The sequence below is a fragment of the Bos grunniens genome, chromosome 27, assembly GCF_055505025.1.
Source record: "Bos grunniens cultivar Pamir isolate PY7600 chromosome 27, Bosgru_T2T1.0, whole genome shotgun sequence".
In the NCBI taxonomy this organism is placed as follows: Eukaryota; Metazoa; Chordata; class Mammalia; order Artiodactyla; family Bovidae; genus Bos; species Bos grunniens.
Genome location: NC_141191.1, coordinates 1,167,520 through 1,189,627, shown reverse-complemented (window position 1 = coordinate 1,189,627; position 22,108 = coordinate 1,167,520). Strand labels below are relative to the sequence as shown.

The following is a 22,108-nucleotide window of genomic DNA, read 5'->3' as shown; positions in this document are numbered from 1 at the left end:
TACCAAGTTTTTGAGTCGGATTTGACACTGCCTTTCCTGGGGGCTTCCCTGGTGGCTCAGACGGTAAAGAATCCGCCTGCAATGCTAGAGACATGGGTTCCATCCCTGGGTTGGGAAGATTCCCTGGAGGAGGAAATGGCAACCCACTCCAGTATTCTTGCCTGGAAAATTCCATGGACAGAGGAGCCTGGCAGGCTACAGTCCGTGGGGTCGCAGAGAGTTGGATGCAACTTTCACATTCACTTTTTTTCTAGGGACAAAAATATGCATCTCTTGGGGCTGGAAGGGTAAGTAGAGTGGAAGGCAGCATTGGTAGGAAAAAAGCATATTCTAAAACTATCATACTTCCATTTGGTTTTGTAATGATGTTAAGTCTGCTTTTACTTTATTTTTGTTTCACAGATGTCAAATATTTCTGTTTGAAGTACACAACCTCGGCTGGGAAAACATGAGAAAGTCAGGTTCAGAAATTCTCAGAGACCCAGGTTAACAGGACAACTCAAACAGATATTAGGGCCCACGACAGCTTAGACCTTGAGATCCTGAACCGGCTTGGCTGAAGCAGAGAAAGAAACTGTCCTTTGTGCACTACCAATGACAGGGACCTCTGCATCCCAAGCTTTAATCACTGGGCAGAAAAAACTATTTGGAGAAAGTAAAGCCATGGCTGAATCTTCCCAATTTCTCCCCCAAGTATATGGTCTTGAGTAGAAGAAGGGAAAAGGAAAGTCTACAACCCTAGGAATTAGAAATACCAAAGTTACAAGCAACCTCTGTCCCAAACGTCTAATCTCTCTAATACTGAAATCTCTAAATCAGAAATACTTGTTAAAGCTTCTTGGCCTGCCATATTTTTTCCTCCTTCAACCTGGGCCCAGAAATGTGATGTCTGGCTACGGAAAAGTGATATTAAACACAGTCATGTATATTTAAGCTTAATTATCATGCAGCACTGTAACAATTACACATATCATTAAATGTGTCAAATAAGTCCTGAACGCTTTATTTGGCTACAGTATCAAACATCCATATAAATTCCATTTTTGTGGTTTGCTGCTTATGCAGCATGTTCATCTGCTTGCAACTTAAAAAAAATTAAAGGGAACATTGCTCCCTACTGAATATGTATATAACAATGAGAATTTCAAAATTTTCATTTAGACTATTTTTCAAGCAGTATGGGTTCCAAATTTACAGTTCAAAGAAGATGACCACACAAAACTTGAGGAAGAAACAAAGTAATATTGAGTTTTTTAAACTAGATGAGAACCCCCTTATACTTCTGTCTATTTTACCTGTTTTTCTGTTATTCCTTTTGCCTCATTTACAAACAATGCTTCTCAAAGACTTACAAAAGTGCTTTCCTCTATGTACTTTAACATTCAAATTTCCATATATCAAAATACTTTTGTAAAATTATTGTTAGACTGAGGTAGAATAAAACCTTAATACATTAAGATTGTAGTTTGTGATTATTAAGATAAGTAAGAAAAAACAGTAGAATGCCATGAGACAAGAAGAAAAAAGGAACAGTAAAAATATTAAGAAATTCGTATTTCTTCCAAATCAGAGGCTCCCCAATTTTAATGTGCAGCAGATTCATAGGAACCCCATAGGTCTAATAAATCTGAACCTCTGAAAAATGAATATACATGCATTCTAATGATTATCTCGGTACTGTTGCAAGTGATCTATAAGTTGTATTTTGAGAAATGCTATCCTAAAATAGAATAACTTAAAACAGTACAGGATATTTGCACATAATTATGTGCTTAGCAAAAGTAATATATAAAATGAATTTTTTAAAAAGCAGATAAAGAATACTACCTTAATAGAAAAATCGAAAAAGGACATAAATTTACAAATGGCCAAAAAACATATGAAAAGATACTCAACTTTACTAATAAAACATACAAACATGATATATAACATTTTTGCCAATCAGATGAGCAAAGTAAGAATAACAGAACACAGTATAAGAGAGGGTGCAGAAAAAGGAATATATTCAACATTCCAACACTTGGAAATACTTTTTTCTTTTGGCTGTCCCATACGGCTTGCAGAATCTTAGTTCCCCAAACAAGGACTGAACCCAGGCCAGGGGGGCAGTGAAGTGTCTAACCACTAGACTACCAGGAAATTCTCCATTTTCAAATACTACTGGAGGAAAAGCAAACTAGCTGGTTTTTCAAAAAAATAGCTATGGACATCAAAAGCCCTTAAAATGTATAGAATTTTATTCAGCAGACCTATTCTCCAATTTATTCTGAGAAAGTAAACGCAAGTGCACATGTGTATAACTGAAATGTTAGTACAAAAACCCAGAGACAATCTGAAAGTCTACCAATAAGGAACTGGTTAAACTAAGGTACAACCAACACATAACACACTCACTAAAAATGATGAGCAGGATCTGTATATACTGACTTGAAAAGACAGTAACTATACAATAAGTGAAAAATAAAATTTTAAATGGTTTACAAAACAGCATATAGTCTCCCACTTTTGTCAAAAATATACATACATGCAACAGAATAAAACTACCTGAATTGTTTAAAAATACAATATTATAGGGACTTCCCTGGCAGTCCAGTGATTAGGACTCCACACTTCTACATCAGGGAGCTCGAGCTTGATCGCTGGTCAGGGAATTAAGGTCCCACAAGCTGCACAGCATGGTCAAAACACAAAACAAAAAAGTAGTAAAGTATTATAAATGCTGAAATGTTATTTTAAAATCTGTTGCATGTTATTTGTGTGTGGGAAAATTAGTCTGCTAAATCTATAAATGTGTGCTGACAATACTACTACTTGAATCAATGATTTACTGGCTGTTGATTAAATAACAAGCCAAGGGACACAAAAATAGCAAGAAAAGCAAAAAAAAAATGATGATAAACTTAGAATGGGTCAAAAATTGATTTTCAATACTGAAAAAAATCAGATTACCTCTCAGCTGAACCAAATATTATGCACAGTTTAAAAAAAAAAAACTTTTGATATATATTCTAAATTGCTTTTCAATAACATAATGAAATAAATGCTTCTAATCAGGATCACATGAGTATGGATAGCAACAGTCCTTTTTCCTAAGAGAACCATCCTTGCAGAAGCTGCAAGTTTCAGACAGCGGGCACAAAAGATTGAGGAAACAAATACTGACAAAATACAGCAACTGATCACATGAAGGTTAAAAGATTTTTTCATTCTTTTTGATATTGTATCTTTTACTATAGGAATCTGCAGAATCTCAGCTGAGTAAAGGGAATTGCTGGATTAACTGGAGGGAACAGTCTCAGGTGCCAAGGACCAGTAAAAAATGCGGGGTCTGGCAACAGTTTTTCATGCCCTAACCCTGAGAAAAGAGACATTCACTTCTTTACAGAGCAAGATATGTGGAAAACTAATTTCCGATTAAGTGACCTGATGATTATTTCATCAGAAAACAAAAAGGACTAGATATATTTAACCCTACACTTTAATTTTTATCCATGTGTAACATCAGGAATCTGATATTCCCCAATTTACCAGTTCTCTTTTGATGATAAAAAGTTCAGTTCAGTCCCTCAGTCGCGTCTGACTCTTTGCGACCCCATAAACCGCAGCACGCCAGGCCTCCCTGTCCATCACCAACTCCCAGAGTTTACCCGAACTCATATCCATTGAGTCGGTGATGCCATCCAGCCATCTCATCCTCTGTTGTCCCCTTCTCCTCCTGCCCCCAATCCCTCCCAGCATCAGGGTCTTTTCCAATGAGTCAATTCTTCGCATGAGGTAGCTGAAGTATTGGAGTTTCAGCTTCAGCATCAGTCCTTCCACTGAACACCCAGGACTGATCTCCTTTAGGATGGACTGGTTGGATCTCCTTGCAGTCCAAGGGACTCTCAAGAGTCTTCTCCAACATCACAGTTCAAAAGCATCAATTCTTTGGCACTCAGCTTTCTTCACAGTCCAACTCTCACATCCATACATGACCACTGGAAAAACCATAGCCTTGACTAGACGGACCTTTGTTGGCAAAGTAATATCTCTGCTTTTGAATATGCTGTCTAGGTTGGTCATAACTTTCCTTCCAAGGAGTAAGCATCTTTTAATTTCATGGCTGCAATCACCATCTGCAGTGATTTTGGAGCCCCAAAAAATAAATGTCTGACACTGTTTCCATTGTTTCCCCGTCTATTTCCCATGAAGTGATGGGACCAGATGCCATGATCTCAGTTTTCTGCATGTTGAGCTTTAAGCCAACCTTTCACTCTCCCCTTTCACTTTCATCAAGAGGCTTTTTAGTTCCTCTTCACTTTCTGCCATAAGGGTGGTGTCATCTGCATATCTGAGGTTACAGATATTTCTCCTGGCAATCTTGATTCCAGCTTGTGCTTCTTCTAGCCCAGCGATTCTCATGATGTACTCTGCATATAAGTTAAATAAGCAGGGTGACAATATACAGCCTTGACATACTCCTTTTCCTATTTGGAACCAGTCTGTTGTTCCATGTCCAGTTTCTGTTTAATTTTTACCAATGTGTAACATCAGGAATCTGATATTCCCCAATTTACCAGTCCTCTTTTGATGATAAAAAGTAAAAGCCCCTAAAATAAGTTGAGTATTTGTCCTGAAAAACAGCAATAAAGGGGATGCAATCTTGGAAGACTGTCTTCAGAGGCTGGCTACAAAGCCGGACCCAAAGAACTTAGGTGGGAAAAGCAGGAAATGGCAACTGTGAAGAGGAAAGAAAGCAGGCAGAATCCCAGAAGATACAATGACAAAAGTGGGCCCTGGGGGCTTGTGAGCAAGGCCCTGCAACAAAAGACATTAGCAATTCTATTCCAATTCACTTTCTGTACAGAAAGTGATTCCTTTCATCCTTCTCAGCTTAGATTTACTTATCTGGACACACTATACATGTATGTAACATTTTGCGTTTCCAATTCAGAAATTAAAGGTTGCCTCAAACACACTGGCTACAATGGGAACAGGAGGATATCCTTTTGTCTTCTTTCAGAGTTTTCCAAGACTGCGTTATAAGGATTAGGGATCACTACCTCTGAAGCTTCTTCTTTCAAGTAAATTATCATCTTGTTAGAGAGCAAAGTACACACTGAGAGCATATCACTGCTCAAAGTGCTAGATTCCTTTTCCTAAAACTCATGTGGGTTTTGGCCTTTTGTTTTCCATATCTTATTTAAAAAATAAATTCATTCTCAGGATACTGTTTCCTGGTTGCTAAAGTGTATATAGCTCCATATTTAATTCATCGGAGAAGGCAATGGCACCTCACTCCAGTATTCTTGCCTGGAAAATCCCATGGGCAGAGGAGCCTGGTAGGCTGCAGTCCATGGGGTTGCAGTCGGACAGGACTGAGCAACTTCACTTTCACTTTTCACTTTCATGCATTGGGGAAGGAAATGGCAAGCCACTCCAGTGTTCTCGCCTGGAGAATCCCAGGGACAGGGGAGCCTGGTGGGCCGCCGTCTATGGGGTCGCACAGAGTCAGACACGACTGAAGTGACTTAGCAGCAGAATATTTAATTCATAGGGCCTAGATTCTTACTAATCTCAAGGTATCAGTTTGTTACTTCATCTAATTTTTAAAGTCCGTCTAGTCATCTAGTGATTACAAAAGATAATCTAATCTTCCAGTGTGCTGAGTGATGAGGCTTAAAAAAATACAGGAAAAGCAAAGTTCAAGATTAAAATGAAAAGTAGGCATCAAAATCCAGTCCATCTTACAAATTATATATTACTTTTAACACTAGAGAAAGCAGAAGCAGAAGATCTTTTAAAACTAAAAACAAAACTGAAAAGTTAAAAGATGGTCAGAGTCCGGACTTTAAAAAAAAAATCAGGTTGAAATTCCAGCCTGGTTTCCCTTTTCCATTAAAATCTGTTCAGAAAATGCTCTAATATCAAGCTCCTGATTTTTTTTCCCCCTTTAGCATGGTTGCATGTTTTGACTATAAAATAGTTTAATGAGATAAACTTTGGGGACCAGGATTTTTTTTTTTTTTTAGGCCTACTAGCCTAGTTGTTCGGAGAAGGCAATGGCACCCCACTCCAGTACTCTTGCCTGGAAATCCCATGGATGGAGGAGCCTGGTAGGCTGCAGTCCATGGAGTTGCACAGAGTCGGACACGAATGAAGTGACTTAGCAGCAGCAGCAGCCTAGTTGTTTTTTCTTAAACTTCATTCACAGCACATCCCTTGGATCCCCCCAAACTGTTGCTAGTTCTCAGAATAACAAATTGTAACTCAAAGATAGATTCATCATTTCTGATTCAATAGTCAGTTAAAACTAATTTCTAGTCAAAGAGGAGTTGTTACTCTTCAAACATTCATTCCTAACCTTCTAGAAATGCCACTGTTAAAAAACCTTCACTTCTTTCCTCAAGACGCTGTGACCCTTCTTCTCCCAAATCTATACTGAACAATTCCTCTCATACATATTTCAAAGTCTTGCTTTTCATTTGCACTACTGCTCTTTTTGTGGGTAGCTGCAGCTTTAAATGTCTCTATTTCTAGAGAGTTAGGGGTTAAAAAACACTTGAGGCCAACACTGCTGTTCCCTGTGAAATAAGGTAAAGATGCAGTAAGAACTGTTTCCTATCACAGGTCTCCTGAAGAAAATAAAGTCAACAGCAGTCTAACATCAACAAACTAACATGCTTAGAATAACTTATCAGTATGAAATCTCATAGTTTTACTAACACATACGAAATTTAATTTGGGGTGAGAGATTTTTTGCCTGTCAAGTGGGCAACAGAGGACTTACAGTGAGTTTAAAACCCCCTCTCTTTGCCCAGTGATGATGCGCTCACAACACTGTGCTATACAAAAAAAGAACGTGCACTTTACTATTTAGCTTCCCCTCAAGCCTCCCTACTTCAAATATCTCAATCATGGCTGGGATCTCTCTAGAAAAATCCACCTAAATGTTCAAAGCACAAAATAAAGCTTAGAGGAATACAGTACCTAAGATGAAAAAAGGGATGAAAGAACCTACAGTCTTTTCCTCCTCTATTAATAGGGCACGGGTAGATTTAGGAGAGATGTAGAGGCAGGGAATATTAGTGGATGAGAAAAAAACAAAAACAAAAAACAAAGGAGGAGGAAAGAGAAGGTAAGACGATAGGCTTTACTAATTGTTGAGGTCCTTTAATGGACTCCTGGTGATCCGGAGTCGATTAAGAAAGTAAAGGAGAGAAAGAGGCTGATATTCCTTGGTTTACGCAGAAAGCCAATAAAGCCCCTGGCATGGGGCTCGCTCTGTTCACGGAGGCCTCGGGCACCCTCTCAATGGGGTGAAGGTGCACAGCACCTTCTCCAGAGGGTCTTAGAAGCCGGGGCAGGAAAGTGAACTCAGAAGGCCTCTGCACTCCAAAGAAAGAGCCTGATAGTGAGAAAGACAGGGGGACCAGAGCTCTGATGGAGCAAAGGTGTTTTAATTAACATGGTGTGAGCATATATACTGTCTTACAAGGTAGTTATTCTCAGCAAAGATAAAAATTAAAATTCCAGACTTACAAAACATAGGCGATCCATATTTAAGAGAGAGAGAGTTGTAAACAATCACTTTTACCATATGGTTCACAAGAAGGAAGAGGGTACTTATCGCCATATAGAAAAACTAATGAAGGAAATGTCTGGATTCCTCAGCCCCTGGGAGAGGCTTGCCTCTCCTCTCAATTCTTGAGTATTTAGGAATTAATAAACAACAGAGAATTCCTGACAGATCCAAAACAGCACACAGGAAGCCTCCTGTTAAATGCTTCCTGACAACCAACTACCTTATTTTCCTCACAGTTTCAAAGCATTTGCGGGGAGGGGGGTAGAGGAGGAATCTGTTATTTCACTAAATAAAAGGCAACACTGTAAGAAGAACTGCATCTCAATTGTCTCTTATTTTCAGCTCTATCCTTGCAAGCCTGCCCACTTAAGCCTTTACATCACTTTCCTATCTTATTACCTCTATGTTGTGGTTTGGTACTTCAAACAAACACTTTTTTTTCCCCCTTCTTCTTATGGAGGAAAAAGATGGTATTGATTTGCTTAAAAGTACGGATGGGGAAAAAAAGTACGGATGGAAAGCACTGTCTTGAGGAGTAAATGGTTCTTACTAACAGAACTACGGATTTATCTATCCCTTCGACTGTCAGCACACCACTAAAGGCTAAAAGAAGGCTCAAGAGGGAGGTAACATTCCCCTTGTCAAGTGTTTGTTTCCCTGCTCCTGCGGTATTGGTTTTACCAAGTAACCCAATTCCTATACATGAACATTACAGGTCTCTCCAAACTACTTCTATAAAATAAGATCTTGTTTGACCAGCCTTATAGAGCAGTCATTTATTTCTATAGCTACTGGACTGCTCTGCTGCTCTGTCTGTCTACAATTAGAAGGGAACCAAAATTCAAAATTTCATTTATTCTGGGCCCAAAACCAGACCTTTTGTCCTTCCTAGATATTTTGCAACTTCGAGTTGACTCTTCTGCCTAAATTAGTGGCATATGCTTTTTTGTTCTAAGAAAGAAAGAAAGAAAAAACACCCCTTTTTCTCTTATTGAGGAAGGCACCTAATTCTGAAAAAGGCCTCTAAGAAGACGTTAAAATGTCTTGAAATGTTTAACAGCACCTTATTTCAGAGGCTATGGATGAACCTCCCCAAGGTACCCCAAGGCAAACACACGGAGCGTCTAAGGAGGCAGAGGGGGAAGCCTCGAGGAGGAATATGCAGACTTTGCAAAACTGAAGGGAGGCAGGAGAGGGGACAACTTTCAGGACTAGAAACAGGAAGCAGTCCAGATGCTGCTACGCCCCCCGCGCCCCCGCACCCAGCCCTCGGTGCATCGTTCTCCCGGCCAGCGGCCGCGTGCTCCACCCACAACCCCCAGCCGCCCGGGAGCGCCACACGCCCCCGCGGCGCCGACCGAGCCCCAGGGCTCGTTCCGAGGGCGGCGCGCAGGGAGCGCGGGCCACACTCGAACAGGCTGCTCGGTGCGGGCTCGGGACCGAGAGGGTTAATCCAGTCCGCGGGCATGGGTCCGCCTCAGCGCCCAGCCCTAAACTAGGGCTCCCCCGCCGGCCCGCCGCCCAGCCCGAGAAAGCCCCGAGACACCCCTCTACAGCGCGGCGCCCAAGGCTTTTGTTTTGGCGGCGACGAGAATAACGATCCCTGAGGAGGAGGTGCCGCGGCTGCTGGTGGCTCTTCGCCACAGGGTTAGACCGAGGAGCGGGCAGCCGCGGCGGCACCGCCTCAGTCCCCACTCCCGAGTCCTTTTCCCGCTGAGCCGGACGGGAAGGGGCCTGCACGACCCGGAGCTCACCTCACACCTCGGGGCCGGGCTCCCGGGGTGCTGCGGCGCCGGCCGGGGGCGGCCGCAGGTCCCTCAGGTAAACGGAGCCAGCGAGGACCGCCGGCGTGCGCCTCGGAGCGACTGCGAATTTCGCGATCGCGGGGGCGCGCGACCCGGCGCGGGGGCGGGGAGCATGTGCACGTACGTACGGCGCAGGCGCGCTGCGCACGCTCGGCCGAGCGCTCCTATTTTGAGCCCAGCTTCTGGATACCCGTCTGCAGGTTTCGTTGTTCTTTACCTCGCGCCGAGGCTGATGCCTGGCCATGTCCTGCTCCGGCGGAGTCGTTCCAAGCTCTGGAAGCTTTTCTTAAATGCCCTCAGTTCCCTTTGCAAAGCTCTCCCTCCCTTCCCTGCTGAGACATTTTAGCGACTCTCATCACTCAAGCCTGGACGCTTTTATTGCGAGACCACCAAAACCTGTTTCGAGAACCAGCGTGCCCCCTGGGGACCCAGGGATTGGAAATGGTTAAGAGGCGGGTGCTGAGAGTGCTACTGGGTGCAGATGGAGGTAGTCAGCTTTCATATTGCAGAGCTCCAGGCTGAAGCAGCAGAGCAGATACCCTCTTTACCAACACCCACTTTAGTGAGCAGGTGGGGCTTGAGGTTATTGGTGGCATTCCCCATCTTCTGTTCTTTGGGAAATGTTTCTTCTCTCTTTTTCTTCATAAGTGATTTTATTTTTTTCTACATAAGCTATTTCAGAACTTAAAGATTCCTTAGAAATCATCTAAACCTAACCTCTCATTATTCAGACGCGGAAAAGAATAGTCCAGAAAGGTTAAAAAGACTTAGCCAAAGCCAGGCAGCGTTTTAAGGGCTGAGTCTGGATTCACTCATTCCAAGCCAAAGCTGTTACCTTTGCCTCCATCATTTTACCTACCTTCCTTTCTCTTCCTTTTCCTCCCTTTTCAACCTAGACTTCACAGGCATCATTTTGTTCTATGGTAGCACACAGGACTTAAAGAAATACTTTGATCTTGTAGCATAGTATGACTGTACTTAACGTTCTTCAACTGTACACTTGGTTAAAATGGTGTATTTTAATATAATCTTCCGTCTGAATCTTTGCCACCTCATGTTAGGAGACTGACCAAAAACAGCTATATAATCTGTGGTTTGTCCAAACCCTTGGCACACATCTCTGTGGCATCTTTAATTATAGGCAACTATTTTATACAAAGAAAAGTGGAAGTGTTAGTCCCTCAGTCGTGTCCGACTCTTTGTGATCCAATGGACTGTAGCCCACCAGGCTCCTCTGTCCATGGACTGCTCCAGGCAAGAATACTGGAGTGGATTGCCATTCCCTTCTCCAGGGGATCTTCCTGACCCAGGGATGGAACCCAGGTCTCCTGCATTGCAGCCAGATTATTTACTGTTTGAGCCACCAGTGAAACAATCTTTTTTAAAGGTGCTCCCTAAATTATAATAAATACTGAGTTTAGACAGTCATAAATATAGTTTAATGTCAGAAGATGAGCTATGGGAATTGTGTCATAAAAGGGATCTGAAATGAAATTTTCAATTTCATTAATAAATACGAATGCAGTAATACTTTTTTTAAAAAAAGTAATGTTGATCCTTAGGCTGATTCTTATCAAGTCATTGTGTCTTGTGGAGCCAACACTGCCTCTACTGAGGGTGAGTGAAGCAGCTAAGAGCATTTATGAAAATCAGTGTGGACCTGCTTCTGGTACTTCTAGATCCCTTGTACCTTCAGATCCTCTAGAGATGTGCTGCTCTCACATTTTTATGCAATTTACACATGGTCTTGTGAAAACTGTCAGGCATAGAACATATCTTGGCTCCTAGTGGGAGGTGGGAATGATGTAGAAATTATCGTTGAATGTATCAACATGATCACATCTCAGAAATAGACCACTGAGTGAAAGAAGCGAACTACAAAGTATGTAAATTATGATAGCTCTTTAAAACAGTCACACTGTTTACAAGGCCAAACATGTATATATAATAAGCATAAAAAGTGGACAAGTAGGCAGCACACTAAATTTTATGACAGTGGATGCCTCTAGGCAGGCAGGGTGGGAAATGAGATCTGGGCAGCATGTAAAAGAGGCTTCAACTCTTAATCACACACATGAAGCAAAATGTTAACATTTTAAAAAATCTCTGCAGGGAGAAAAAGGTGTTTCTTAGGCAAGTCTGTAAACTTTTCTTTATGGTTGAAATGTTCCCTTTAAAAATAATATTGAGGGGCTTCCCTGGTGGTCCAGTAACTAAGATTCCACCCTCCCAATGCAGAGGACCTAGGTTTAATCCCTGGTCTGGGAACTAGTGAAAGACAGGGAAGCCTGGAGTGCAGCAGTTGATGGGGTTTCAGAGTCACACACGACTTAGTGACTGAAGAACAACTGGGAACTAGATCCCACAAACTGCAACTAAAGATCCAAGATCTTGTGTGCCGCAACTAAGATCCAGTGCAGCCAAATAAATATTTTTAAAAGGAATTTAAAAAAATTTTAAATGAAAGTAATGTTAAATTTTCAAGGACATTGAGCCAATATGCTCACCGTGAACACAATGTGAATGGTATTGTTCATTGGGGGATCAGCAGTCACACTGATGAAGGGCTGAACAAGGAGAGGTCCAGAGGATGCTAGTTGAGAAGATCAATGAAAGGGACCTTATTTTCAGGGATAAAAATATTCAGATCTAACAGGGATAAAGTGTTGGGCTCTCTTTAATCCCATCTTTCTTTCATTCAATGTTATAACCACCAATAGAAAGTCTTTAGGGCTTCCCTAGTAGCTCAGGAACTTCACCGATACCCAACACTCTCCCAGGGAGTTGTTAAAATTGGTCTCTTTCGGATGAACCCATTTTGAAACCATCCATGTTAACCGGTAATACATGGTAATTTAGTATTGCATCTACTTACCTCCCCCAGGCCTCCACCCCTGCAAAAGTCTTTGTTTATTCATTTTATGTACAACCTGATCATAAAACATACAACCATACTTAAAGCCACTGGGCTGGAATTCAGACAACATAAGTTTCGATTTGGCCACTTACTGATCCTTTGTCAACTCTAAAGAAAGCAGCAACCTCTATGAGCTTTACTTTTCATTTTCTTTTTAAACGGGACATATACGAATGCTGCCTATTTCAAAACAATGAAACAATATAAACATAGGGTTTACATTTATTTACCTTGGAAGAGAGTACATTTTTATGTATTTTAGAGAACGTGAGATAATAAGAAAAGTCTTCTTTTTTTAATTTGGTTAGCTGCTGCCCATAAGAACTGTTTTACACTTCCCAGATGTCCCTTCTGAAATGTTGTTTTTTCTCCAGCATTAGTTTATAGTTCTATCCCAGTAGTTATTTCTACATTGCATTTTCAAATCCTACTCATTAGATTTCTTTTCTTATTCTTGTATTCTCACTCTGCCTCTCATTACATAGTAGATGCTTCATAAATTTCATTAAATTAGACCAGATCGTAAAATTCCCCAAATTTGGATTTATCCTTACTCAGGCATGCCATCTGCTGGTTCCCTGGTGTATCTGTTAGTCGGCCTGAATTCCTTAATCCAATAAATAACAATTCCTGTTGAAGCATTGCTGAGTGTGTGTTGGGCAATTTTCCCACGTTCTTCCACTTCCTGTGTGCAGGTGCTATTCTTTCATTGAACCTCTCCAGAATTGTTTTCCTGCAACCGTCTTTTACCTGTTGGCCACTCTAAAAACCGGGAGAAACGGAGTTTACGTTTCAGAACTCTGGAGTAACCAGAACGATATAACTGGGCATGCTCAGTAGGTTGGCCTGATTTGGAACATACTTACGGCTTGAATGGGGGCATTTAATGCTGTTTGTTTCAGGATTAGCTGCATATTCGTCCTAGCATTGTATTGAGAGATGGCAGCCTTTCCCACCCTCTGGGCACTCCCATTTTTCCATTTTGTCCGTGTGCCCAATTTTGGAGCCAGCCCTTTAGGATCTCCCGGCCAATCAAGAGACCACACATTGTTGCCTAAGAGACCCCGGATGCCAGAGAAAAGATTTATAGGTAGTGATTGGCCTACTGGAAGGGGTGCGGGCTAAACGGAGCTATGGCATCACCAGCGCTAGAGGCTTGAGGAGAAAGACTTGAAGAGAAAGACTTAAAGAGGTGAGAGCAGTGATCACTGCATGAAGACTCTTTTGAGAGCTCTTCTCTCAGGTCCTCCGGGGCTTCTCACGAGCCTTGGCAGTGACCACGGGAATTACATTTTGCTCTGTATTAGCAGTTAAATGACCAGGTGCATCATATATATGAAATTAACAACCAACAAATAATTACTTATATGCTTATCAAAGCACTAGGTCTTTGCGTTGTCTTATAGTTTCTCTTTGTTTCCACCTAGTTGAATATAAGATGAATTCGTATTTAAATCTAACCATACCCTATTTCCTGATCATTTCCTGGTAATCTCTATTTCCTTGTCTGATGATACTGCAGTGTACAATGGGTGAGCTGTGTGTTAGTGGAGAAACTCAACCGTGTTCTGCTCTGTAAACGCCAAATAAAAACCCGATTATCCTGAGTCTAACCCCAATGCTCGGTTCCTAATGTTGAGTTGTACCTTCTTTGCCACCAGCTTTAATCCTTAAACGACCTCACCTCCACTATTGTATTCATTCATTCCGCTGATTTAGACAAGTTTTATTGACCACCTACTGTGCACTACTGAGTTTAGGATTCAGGTGAGCACATTCAGAAAACCACATTAGCAGAGAAGCACCAGTTTTGTACCACATTCTCTGATCTGAAGTTCAGTGTGTCTGTACAGATAGTGCATGAAGGGAGAGGAAGGAGGATGAACCAAAAATGTAAATTCATGGTGTACCTAGATCAGCATGCTAAGGATTCTGTAGCCATTATCGAGTCTCTGAAGGTTTTTGAGCTGAAAAATGACTAACAGACCTTTAAAAAAATACTTCCCTGGATAGAGTAGTGGTTAGCCAAAGTTGGGGAGTAGGGAAGTGTGGAGATATTGATCAAAGGGTACAAACCTTCAGTTATAAAATGAATAAGTTCTAGAGACCTTAAGTACAGCATGGTGACTATGTGGTGATGGTGGTGGTAGTTGAGTCGCTAAGTTGTGTCCCACTCTTGCAACCCCATGGACTGTAGCCCACCAGGTTCCTCTGTCCATGGGATTCTCCAGGCAAGAATACTGGAGTGGGTTGCTATTTACTTCTTCAGGGGATCTTCCTGCCCAGGGATCATGGCTACTATAGTTAATAATAATATATTATATACTTGAAATTAGCTAGAAGAGTAGATCTCAAGGGTAATCACACACACAGAAGCACACACATGCACACATGCACACACACCCACACATGCACACACACACAGTAACTATGGGAGGTGATGGATATGTTACATAGTTTGATTGTGGTAAGCATTCCACAATGTGTACATATATTAAAACATCACCTTAAATATATACATTTTTATTTGTTTAAAAAAACCCTCTTGTAGTAGACTGTAATCTCCATTATAGTCAAGACTTGTCTTTATACCTGTAATACAGACCTAATAAGTCTTTAGTGAAGTTGTGCAATGGTGACAGTGTGAAGAATGGCTTTGAAGATGGGATTAGAGGTGTGTTACCACTGGAACTTTACCAGAGGACCTATCCTTGCCTTTAAACGTGACACTAGAAGCACACATTGGGGGTAAGGGCCATAAGCCCTTTTTCTTCCCCTTTATCCAAAGAAAAATAAAGGGGAACATGCAAGGACAGCCATTAAGGGGGAAAGAGGTCATGAAAAAACAACAGCAAGGTTTGTATGTAGAAGGAGGGAAGGCAACTTGCTTTGTCTTGTACTTTTTTTGTATGTTGTATGAAAGCGTCTGAGTGGTCTATACTGTGAACCAGTGTGGGCATGCAGATATGCACACTGCCTGTCTTCTAGAATGGACAGAGGAAAAAACTGTAAAAGGATAATGACAAAAAACAGGGCAGGATACCTCCATTTGCCTGCTTCAGGAAGACTATTACCAAGAGGGCTTTTTTTCTCAGCCAGGCCCATCTCCTGAAAACCAAACTTTATTCAAGTTGATTTGAAAAAAAAAAAGCCTAATTCAAATAATTTCTAGCTCTGAATAACCAGGAAGGAAAAAAAAAAAAAAAACAATGCAAAACCTTAGGGAGGACCTGGAAAAGCTACCTTGTCCTAATCAGAAATCGTGCTTAGAATCAGTCAGATTGTTTTCTACTCAAACTGGGAAAAGAGAGTTTCTGAGCTTACAAAAAAAGTTTTTAACCTGGTATAAGCAAAATGTAATGTTAATATGCATTTTTCTAGGGAGAAGATTCATAGTTTTCATCATATCCTCAAAGAGTTTTATAGCTCTGAAAAAAATAAAAGATTGAAAACAATTGGTTTAAGGAATTCCCTGGCGGTCCAGAGGTTAGGACTGTACGTTCGTTGCCGAGGGCCAGGGTCAATCCCTGGTTGGGGACCAAGATTCTGCAAGCCGAGTGGCTTGGCCTAAACAGATAAATAAAAATTAAAACACACACACACAACTTCAATCAGTTTAAATAGAAAAAACATTAAACATGAATAAATAGCAATAAAAAAGGAAATATGTGATTTTTTAACTGAGCAGATCTAGACTCAGTGACCGTGCTTTATATATTTGCCTGCTCATGTGTATTTTTCTAGCAGCCAGTTAATAATACTGTAATGAAATCATTTCTTACATCTTTGCAACTTAGCTGTTAGGAGCTAAGAATGTGAGGGCTCATCTGAACCTCCTTAATTCTCCCTTATTCCAGGGGAGTGGTATCAGCAGGCAACTTCAGGAAGATATTATCTATGGTTTAAAACCCTGAGGTTTTAAAACATTGGCTTTATCTTTAGTTCTAATTTAAACCTGAGAGGGAATATTACATGTCAAGTGAGAGTCACAAAATTTCAGATCTAGCATTTTGGGGAATCCTCTGTAAGTCAAAAACTAATGGTTTTTTAATTTAAAAAATATTTATTTTTATTTATTTGGCTGTGCCAGGTCTTAGTTGTGGCATGTGGATCAAAAAATTGTCTGGGTGAATTCCCTGGTGGTCCAGGGGACCTTGGTTCTATCCCTGGTCAGGGAACTACATCCCACATGCCCTAACGAAGACCTGGCTCAGCCAGATAAATAAATAAAAATAAATATATTTTTAAATTGTCTTATATTTGCTGCTACAATTTTTGGAGCCCTGTGCAGTCCCCAACTCAGCACCACTGCTTTGAATGTGAAACATACCTTCAGAGAGGAAGAAGGCACAAACATACAGAAACACTGAGGATATATAGTGAAAATGCCATCAATCTGCTTTGAATATTTTTTACCTTAAAATATTTTGTTGTGCCCTCTTCAAGGACAGGCTTTGAAGAACTCTGTAAATAACAGGAAGTTCTAAGAAAGTCTGTGGTGATGCTATTTATTTTTTTTTTTTAACTTTTTATTTTGTGTTGGAGTATAACCAATTAACACTGTTGTGGTAGTTTCACATGAACAATGAAGGGTCTCACTCATATGTATACATGTATCCATTCTCCCCCAGACTCCCCTCCCAGCCAGGCTGCCATTGAGCACAGTTTCCTGTGCTATATCGTGGGTCCCTGTTGGTTATCCATTTTAAATATAGCAGTGTGTACCTGTCCAAGCCAATCCTAAAGGAAATCAGTCCTGAATATTAATTGGAAGGATTGATGCTGAAGCTGAAGCTCCAATTCTTTGGCCACTTGATGCAAAGAGCACACGCATTAGAAAAGACCCTGATGCTGGGAAAGATTGAAGGCAGGAGGAGAAGGGGATGCCAGAGGACGAGATGGTTGGATGGCATAACTGACTCAATGGACATGAGTTTGAGTAACCTCCGGGAGATGGGAAAGGACAGGGAAGCCTGGCATGCTGCAGTCCATGGGGTTAGTCGGACACGACTGAGTGACTACTTGCAAAAAGTTTCAAAGCTAGTAAGTTTTAGAGCCAGAATCCAAACTGTGTAATGTAAAAAGTTTTGGTTGCAAACAATAGAAATAGATTCTAGCTAATGTGTGCATGCTGTGTGCTTAGTCGCTCAGTTGTGTCCAACTCTTTGTAGCCCGCCAGGCTCCTCCGTCCATGGGGATTCTCCAGCCAAGAATACTGGAGTGGATTGCCATGCCCTCCTCCAGGGAATCTTCCCAACCCAGGGATCGAATCCAGGTCTCCCGCATTGCAGGCAGATTCCTTACCATCTGAGCCACCAGGGATGCCCCTACAAGAAGGGTCTTCTAGCTAATGTAGGTGAAATTTATTGAAGGCTATCAGGTGGCTCACAGAATGGATAAGAAAGGACATGCATGCATGCTAAGTTGCTTCAGTCGTGTCTGCTTCTTTGTGACTCTGTGGACCATAGCCCACCAGGGTCCTCTGTCCAAGGGATTCTCCAGGCAAGAATACTGGAGTGGGCTGCCATGGCCTCCTCCAGCAGATCTTCCTGACCCAGGGATCAAACCTGCATCTCTTATGTCTCCAGCATTGGCAGGCGGATTCTTTGCCACTAGCACCACCTAGGAAGCCCCTACAAGAAGAGTCTAAGAACAGCTTAACAGTCTACTCAGAGCATCTACGGTACTTTGAATGATCACCTTGGCTGTAAAGCAAGGATAAGCCAGCATCAGTTACCTGGCCTAGCTTAGTCTCATGACTGGGCAAGGGGAGGCCACCTTGATTAACCAAGCCAGCAGACCCTTAACACTGAGGGAAAAGTAGTCCCTCATGGAAATTAGAGTGCTTTAATCCAATGAAGGCAGACAGGGACTTCCCTGGCTGTCCAATGGTTAGAATTGGATCATAAAGAAGGTTGAGCTTTGAAGAATTAATGCTTTTTAATTGTGGTACTAGAGAAGACCTGTGAGACTCCCTTGGACAGCAAGGAGATCAAATGAGTCAATCCTAAAGGCAATCAACCCTGAATATTCATTGGAAGGACTGATGCTGCAGATGAAGCTCCAAAACTTTGGCCACCTGATGCGAAGAGCTGACTTCTTGGAAAAGACCCTGATGCTGGGAAAGATTGAAGGCAGGAGGAGAAGGGAGGCAAGAAAGGATGAGATGGTTGGATGGCATCATCAACTCAATGGACATGAGTCTGAGCAAACTCTGGAAGATAGTGAAAGACAGGGAAGCCTGGTGTACTTCAGTCCATGGAGTTGCAAAGAGTTGGACACAACTTAGTGACTGAACAACAGCAGTCATGGTTAAGACTCAACATTTCCAGTACAAGGGATGTGAGTTCCAACTCTGGCTGGAGAATTGAGATCGCATGTGCCGTGAGGCCACAAAAATGAAGGCAGACATATACAGTACTGGGTGCACTGTATATTTTCCCCAATAAACCCAAATCTGTCCATATGTAAATTCTTGGCCTTGTCCATTAAACTATTCTACTTCTTAAATATGGTAGCAAGCTAGAGCCCTTGTTAGTTAGATGTCAGAAAGGTAACAGAGGAAGAAGGAGGTCACAAGGGACAATGGAGTAATTCAGATTGCATGGTGATTTTATAAATACTTCTTTCTGACCAGTATGGTATGTTTTTAGTTAAGAATGATTCTGATTTTTTCCCCTTGGTCCAATGAAAATCAAACAGAGTTAAACAGACCTGAGTCTGATTCCCTGTTTCACCACCTACTGTCTGTATAACTCGGCAAAGCATGTAACTTCAGTGAGCCTCATTTTCTTCATCTGTAAAAATAAGCTAAAACCCACCACCTTACCATATTGTTATGGGTTTTAATTGAGAAAACCTATTAAGTGCCTGACATATAAAATACTCCCAGTAAATGTTACTCTCCCCCTAGTCCCTGTCCCAGTGTACTAAAAAAGATTATATGGTATTAGTATTTTTAGTATTCTGAAGATTGTATGATTCATTTCTTCTGCAGGTGTAGGACCTTTATATGCAGGTCCTTTATATCACCTTTCTGCTCCCAGGGCTGGGGCCCAGGTTCTATCACTGGCCAGGGAATTCAGTCCCACATACTGCAGCTAAAGACCTTGTGTACTGCAACTAAGACCCAGGACAACCAAATAAATTAATAAATATTTTTTAAAAGATTTAGGAGATGAGAAGGTGGAGTATCTACCAACTCCCCTTCACCTCCATATCCAACTGGTTTTCAGGTTCTGTGAGTCTTCCTCCGAGGTCTCTTCATTCAGACCCCTCTTCTCCTTTGACTTGTGCACATCCAGCTCCACGTTCTCAGTTCACACACTCAGCCCCCTTCACCTGGCACATTGCAGTAACCCCTCAGCTGGTTTCACTTTCTCTAATCCATCCTCTATTCTGGTCCCAGAACGATCTTTCTAAAATACCAAACTAATCCTATGAAGCAAAACTGATAACAGATTGCTTTAAAGGATAAATTCGACCCTACCTCCCGTGCATAGCACTGAGGACCCTTCATGTGTGTTAGTCACTGAGTTGTGTCCGACTCTTGGACACCCCACGGACTATAGCCGGCCAGGCTCCTCTGTCTGTGGGATTCTCTGGGCAAGAATACTGGAGTAGGTTGCCATGACCTCCTCCAAGGGATCTTCATGAACCCACGGATCGATCCTTGGGTCGATTTATATCGACCTTTATATGCAGGTCCTTTATATCACCTGCATTAGCAAGTGAGTTTTCTTTTTTTAATTTATTTGGCTGCAATTTTTGTTGAAGCATGTGAACCCTTAGTTGCAGCATGTGGGATCTAGTTCCCTGACCAGAAATCAAACCCAGGCCCCCTGCATTGGGAGCATGGAGTCTTAGCCCCTGGACCACCAGGAAGTCCCAGCAGGTGAGTTCTTTAACACTGGCTCCACCTGGGAAGCCTGAATAGCTTTTGTCAAATTTTATGAGAATTTCTAGGGAATTCCCTGGTGGCCCAGTGGCTCAGAGTCTGTGCTCCCAATGCAGGGGGCTGGATTCCATCTGTGTTCAGGAAACTAGATCCCACATGCCACAAGAGTTTGCATGCTGCAGCTAAAGAACCCACATGGCACAACTAAGACCCAGTGCAGTCAAATAAATAAAAATGTTTAAAAATTTTATGATAATTTCTAGATGAGCAATGATAAGAGAAATAACAATTTCTATTAGAAATGATATTTATTTTGTTATTCAGAACTCCCATTTTATCCCCTCCCCCCCATTTTTATTTTAGTTTAGTTAGGTTCTAGTTTGGAGTAAAAGTATTTTCAAAAATCTTAGCCTGCCTTATGTAAAATAGATAGGCAATGGGAATTTGCTGCATGGCTCAGGAAACTCACACAGGGGCACTGTATCAACCTAGAGGGGTGGGGTGGGGAGAGAGAGGGGAGGGAGGTTCAAAAGGGAGGGGATATATGCATACCTATGGCTGATTCATGTTGAGGTTTGACAGAAAACAATAAAATTCTGTAAAGCAAAATCCTTCAATAAAAAAATAATTAAAATTAAAAAACTAAAAAAAAAATTAAAAAACTGTCAAATCACTATGTTGCACACCTGAAACTAACATTATATGTCAATTATAATTCAATAAAAATTAAATATAATACAAATTAAAAAAATCTTGGCCTGTGTATATACCCATATGTATGTGGTGATGTATGGATGTGAGAGTTGGACTGTGAAGAAAGCTGAGCACCACAGAATTGATGCTTTTGAACTGTGGTGTTGGAGAAGACTCTTGAGAATCCCTTGGACTGCAAGGAGATCCAACCAGTCCATTCTGAAGATCAGCCCTGGGATTTCTTTGGAGGGAATGATGCTAAAGCTGAAACTCCAGTACTTTGGCCCCCTCATGCGAAGAGTTGACTCATTGGAAAAGACTCTGATGCTGGGAGGAATCGGGGGCAAGAGGAGAAGGGGATGACAGAGGATGAGATGGCTAGATGGCATCACTGACTCGATGGACGTGAGTCTGAGTGAACTCTGGGAGCTGGTGATGGACAGGGAGGCCTGGCGCGCTGCGATTCATGGGGTCGCAAAGAGTCAGACACGACTGAGTGACTGAATTGAACTGAACTGATGTGAATGAATGTATCAGTACTTAGACACACACATGGAATTTGCATACGTATACAGCAAACTATTAATAGTGTGTGCACATGTGCTCAGTCTTGTCCTACTCTCTGCAACTCCACAGACTGTAGCCCTCCAGGCTCCTCTGTCCATGGAATTTTCTAGGCAAGAATATTAGAGTGGGTTGCCATGCCCTCCTCCAGGGAATCTTCCCATCCCAGGGATTAAACCCACATCCTTTATGTCTCCTGCATTGTGACTGTGTGAAAGCGGTTAAAAATAGATACCTAAGTTTGCAGCTGGGCAGACCATGTCCATACGATAACTTCAAGGGCTTTTCTACACTTCTACAACATTTGCCAATGATCAGCGTAATTTTGAGGTCCTCTTTTTTTGTTTTGGCCACACTGCACAGCATATGGGATTTTAGTTTGCTGGCCAGGGATAGAACCCAGGCACCCTGCATTGCAGGCGTGGAATCTTAAACACTGTACTACTAGGGAAGTCCCTGGTTTTTGTTTTAATTTTGCCTTTTTTCTATTCTGTAGTAAAATGAAAAATATGAAACTGTTTCAGTCTACAATAAACCTCATAGGAGTTTAACTTCACAAGAGGCTTTAAGCAAAGAGATTGAATTGAAATGTAGATGCCAAAATTATAGCATCCTCAGATTACAAGATATTTCAGGCCTTTGTGAAAACTTTGAGAGGAGGAATGTTT

At 41.6% G+C, this 22,108-nt stretch overlaps 1 protein-coding gene and 1 long non-coding RNA gene across 15 annotated transcripts in view; one reads left to right on the top strand and one right to left on the bottom strand.

Moving 5' to 3' along the window:
• LOC147343385 (liprin-alpha-1-like) overlaps nt 1-9,513 on the bottom strand; it is a 98,670-nt gene extending 89,157 nt beyond the window's left edge. For 8 of the 14 annotated variants that reach the window (XR_015156067.1, XR_015156068.1, XR_015156066.1 and 5 more), the window contains exon 1: nt 9,319-9,513. The gene's annotated coding sequence lies outside the window, so the exon portion shown is untranslated. The remainder of the gene's footprint in view (nt 1-9,318) is intronic. The other 6 variants (XM_086379856.1, XM_086379855.1, XM_086379862.1 and 3 more) reach the window with 3 other exon arrangements.
• A 3,859-nt stretch (nt 9,514-13,372) lies between these two features.
• The window catches only part of LOC147343384 (uncharacterized), a 35,678-nt gene continuing 26,942 nt past the window's right edge, over nt 13,373-22,108 (top strand). Inside the window, exon 1 of the long non-coding RNA XR_015156079.1 lies at nt 13,373-13,478. This is a non-coding gene — a long non-coding RNA (uncharacterized LOC147343384). The remainder of the gene's footprint in view (nt 13,479-22,108) is intronic.